We start from the raw sequence: 5,215 nt of genomic DNA, 5'->3' as shown, positions 1-5,215 counted from the left end.
TCGGCATGATTTGAATGTTTTCAATATCAAGCGCCTTACTGTTTCGGAGCAACATGAAAGTGTTATAAATCTCCTGCTCATCAGTAGGCTGAAGGTATATTGTTTTCATTGTACTAGTGGAGATTCCAGTTGTATCTGGAGGATAGTCACAAGGATTTGCAATACTCACAAAATGATTGTTAAGGTAATCCGCAAACGCTTTACCGCTCAATTCACCACCTTCATGTGTTAAAACCTCCGGAAGGGAACTTTTACTTTTACGACCCAAAACAGTGTTTATTGCTTTCCATGCAGCATCCGGGCGTTGTCGAGCGCAGTCTGCAAATAACTGCTCATAGTATAATGATTTGGCTCTCCGAAGCTCAGCGTTTAGCTTATTCCGCAATATTTTAAACTCCTTTAGAGTTTCTTTTGAACGTGCACGCAAGAAAGAATGAAAGTGATGATTTTTATTTTTGATCATTTGTAAGTGTTCTCGAGTGACCCATGGTTTCTTAATCTTTCTTGTTGGCACGATAGTTTGCAAAGGGAAATGTTTAGCATAGATGCACACAAAACGATTTATGAACTCGTTATACGCGTCATTCGCATCCACATTTTTTAGCACGGCAGACCAATCTTGGTTCATGATTTCATTCTTGAACGAGATTAGCTTTCCTTCGGTAATGCGCTGAACAAAAAATGTTTCCCTTTTCACATTCCTGTCCAGTGAATCACTGCGATATGTTAAGAAAGTAGGACAGTGATCACTAACGTCGCAGGCAACTGTGCCTGCATTGTAAATTTCAGTGTCAAGATTCGTAACAATGAGATCTAGCATGGATGATGTAGAACATGTAATTCGAGTTGGTGTTTTAATCACATTTATGAAACCAGATGAAACCAGTTTTGTGCTAAAGTCACGAACACAGTTATTTTCCTCTAACATGTTTATGTTAAAATCACCACCACTGATGAGCCTAAGGTTGTTTTTACAAACAAATTCCAAGAAGTCTTCATAAACTTCTAAGAAGCGTGCAACATTCCCCGTTGGTGAACGATACAAGACAGAAATTATTTCTTGTTTATTTTTCAGCGTTAAGATTTCACAATCCACAGTGGTCTTACTGAATTCCGGCAAAATTTCACACTTCTTGTGCTTTGCAACTAGAATTGCGACGCCACCACCCCTGCTGTTTTTACGATTAAGAAAGAAGTTATTGTAATTATCTAGTTCCAACATTTTGCTGCTGTTTGTATACCAAGTTTCCGACAGCATTAGGACAGAAAATTGAGAGCAAAATTGCTGTAATAAAAGGACAATGTCATCTTTTTTACGGTTCACTGAACGTGCATTGATATGCATAACTGATTCGCATGATAAATAATCAAACTTCACATCAGATGGCAGAGTAAGCTCCTGATAATCCATCTTTCAATGCTTGAAAACACGAAGCAGATAGCCAGATGAGCACGATGTCGGCAATCACACGTTATCGGAATCACGAGCTGTGTTGCCCGCTCGAGTAGAAAAAATCTTGTCGACAACGTCCTCACCTGTCACATGCACAGTGGGCGTGTTATCTGCCTGCTTGGCAAAGATTTTCCCGTTGTAGGACCACACCGATTTCCAGTTACACTCATATTTTTTTTCACAGCCATTGCAAGTAGTTTCTTCAATGCGGGACAGAGGTGCTCATTAACATATATTGCATCTGATTTCTCTAGGCCGATGTCTTTGCTTGTAAGCCGTGTTTTTTTCGCCTTCGTCAGGACAATGTCTCGCTTCCTGCGGGATTTGAATTGGACGAGGATGTGCGATTTCCCAGCAGTTCGCGTCGGCACGCGATGGCGTCAGGTGCGAACTATGTATTGAACCAAATGTGTGCTTGCCTGTTTTCTTTTTTCAAACGATACGTTAGACATTGGTATACGCGGAGCACCCCGTCGTATTCGCTGCTATTGCAAAATATTTACCATTTCATTTCTTCTTGAAAGTGTTTCGGTTTCGGTTTCATCAATCGAACGAAGGCTGTGACGTGTAGTTGAACTCTAAATTACGTGAGGCACGAAAAAACGGACAAACGATTAAGATAGTCGGTACTGCTAAAATTGGGCGCAGTTCTCCACACGCCACCTGCCAGGGTTGGCAGGTGGCATCTTACGCTGCTACCCACCCTCCGGGATCTTCCCGTGGCAGCCACCTTCCGGTTGTCGATTTCTCCTCACTCGGCATGGCAAGTTGCCTTTGGCTCTGCTGTCACCTTCCAACACGTCACCTGTCACACCTGTCATGTGGCGTGTTACGCCGACGACTACGACGTGGATTGAGAGAACGGGCGCCTAGAAGCTGCGCTCTAGAAACGGCAATATAACTGCTAATACGTCGTTTGTTGTACTTTTAGCTCTTGAGGCAGGCTGTAGCGAGTGAAAACAACGCATCAGCGTTTATATTGTAGTTTTAAGGCGATAGCGTTAAGGTTCCCGTTCTGCCGTTGTCGGCGTCGTCAGCAGTGTGACCACGTGGCATCATCACACCTGTCCACCCGATTGTGAGCAAACTGACAACCATGACAGGTGGCAGTTAAGTTGATTATTGGTCCCGAGAGGTTTCTCGAGAAGAGCAGCCTGGGTCGCACTAGCCACACCGGTGGCAGCACCTGCAATCCTGAAAGGCAGTGGCCCATCGCTGTCCGCTGCACCACTGCGCCAAGTGTGGCGTGAGGACTCCCAGGGATCTATGAAGGTAAAGTCGAGAATGACCTATTCCGCATGTATGGGCATTAACCAACCTGAAGAAAACTAGCTACATTATATTTAGGGCCATCAACGTTGTTGAACGCTTCGCAATCAATATTCATTACGGTAACACAATAATTGATAAAGTGAGCAGTCTCAAATTCCTCGGTGTCTGGTTTTCCGAAACTCTGTATTGGAATATTCACATTAGCAATCATTAAATTTGATCTATGTAAAACAGTTGGTCTACGTAAGACAATAGAATCTCCCATCTTCTACCCAAATGGTTGAAGTTATCTATGTACTATGCCATTTCTTATTCCAAATTGTCTTATTCTTGTCTCGTCCGGGGCACTACGACTGAAAAGCGAGAACAATAAATTGATACTTGTACAAAAGAAGGCACTGCAGCAATCGAAGGGTATCACGGTCATCCTCAATATTTAGCTACCACACCACTCTTCCTCAAACACAGTTTGCTTAAAGTAGATCAGATATATATTTATAGTTTGTTCCAACACATCTACAAAACCCGGCGGTATAATACCATTCCAGACAATTCCTCATCACAGTGTAACCTCCGATCACATACAAAACTAGTCCCTAGGAACGCATCAACTACGGGGACACAGAAAAAGATCTATCAAGCGCCTACCGCAGTAAATAATTTTTCGGGTGATCTTGACTTCAGTGTTTCTCTCAAACATTTTAATGAAATAACCAACCGCTGCTCAATGCAAAATGACATGTTAAATCCTAAAAATTTTGTGCACTGACGTTCTGACACAATCTTAGCTTACCTAATAAATACAGCCCCTTTTTGTGCCTGAACAGTATTATTTACGTTGAAAAGTCGTGTGTATTTCACTTTTTTATTTTCCTTGCGTAAGCTAAGTCTGGTTTTTTGTCATTTTTGTTGCTCCGCTGAGATCACGTTTCATGCAATGTGCGAGCCTCCTTCTCTTTGCTTTGTTCTGTAGTACGTTGAATGTTTATTTGATTCGTAACATGTTCAATTTTTTTGCCGCTGCACTGCATTGCAAACTGTACAAGGAAGCTGAGGTCTCTTCAGGCGCTACAGGATTTTTGCCTCAGGTTTCTCTTTCTTCGTAAGAAAGAAATAAAGGCTTTGAAATTAAATTTAAAAAAAAACCTATCGCTCCATGCCCTTAAGGGGGAGCGTAAGTGTCTCCTCGAATTTTTTTCTCCCAGCTGGCATTAAGAGGCGCAGTGAGACACTGTGTATTAACATTTCTCCCCGGTATATAAATTGCATGTCCTCGAACTGCTGACATTAACTATTCCCACTCTGTCCTCCACGGTTTGCAATTTCGACTCCCGTTCGCCAAATTTTACTGCGCGGTGATTTCAACTTTCAAGAACTCGGAAACCCTTATTACGTCACCTCGTTAATGCAAAACCTGTCTAGAACTGGCTCTTACTTAAACCTTTTTCGAATAGTTTTTGCAACCCGAGTTCCAAAGAATCTCAACTGTATTCATGTTTGCAGTCTTGAATTAATTCGATCACCTCAACGTCTTTGTGAAATAAACGATCAGTTCCTCCTATTTTCAAGATGTTCTGTGGAAATTTTTATGCGCCAAGTATCCGCTTAATATATATTCTCTGTTTCACCTATGCTGGAGCAGCAAAGCAGCGAGACGCGGGAAACACCTCAGTGAGGGCGGGGCAGAGATTGTCATGTGGCACGTACGTCATTGAGTGACCCGATTTGATGGACGTCGCTGTACGGCCTTTGCGGGCATGCGATTTTCGAATGGCGTGAGAAATAGCCCAAGTTTGCAAAGGCCCGATGGCGGGGGAGGTGGGGGGTAATTATGCTTTCGAAATTCTAAAAACTGATATGGCTATTATTAACGGCCGGCTATAAATCTTGAATTGAAATCAGGCGCCTATCTGTAATCGTTAAAAAGTTTAGAACTGTTTAGTTAACTCCTTTATTTGTCAACGTGATTCTCTTGTTTTTTTGACGTCAGCCAACACAGGTATTACTATGCCACAAAAAGCTTCTCCTTGCCTCAAAAACCCTACTGTAAAAATTACCAGCGGGCTTTCCTTAAACACTTGGTATATTGCCTTTGTGTGGGAAGAGATGCTTACTAGTCAGCGCTCTACGCTATCTCTTCATGAGCAACACTCCGATTCAGTTTATTTATTTATTTATTTATTTATTTATTTATTTATTTATATACATATACTGCAGCCCCGATGGGGCTATTGCAGGAGTGGGAGGAAGAGGAGAGAAAAAAAGGCAGAGAGAAACAACATATTCAGAAGTGAACACCATTAAAATACAGAACAGAAATGCAACAGACTAATCACAGATTTGAAACAACATTGAAAAATAGGTTTGGTTCCAGGGAGCGTATATCACCGGGTAAAGAATTCCATCGTTCGATAACACGAGGAAAAAAACTAAATTTGAACACATCAGTGCGCGCGTGAATGGGTGTTACATTCAATGGGTGGTAGCTCC

This window comes from Amblyomma americanum, chromosome 1 (genome assembly GCF_052857255.1).
Source record: "Amblyomma americanum isolate KBUSLIRL-KWMA chromosome 1, ASM5285725v1, whole genome shotgun sequence".
NCBI classification, from domain to species: domain Eukaryota; kingdom Metazoa; phylum Arthropoda; class Arachnida; order Ixodida; family Ixodidae; genus Amblyomma; species Amblyomma americanum.
Note: the sequence above shows the minus strand (reverse complement) of the source record.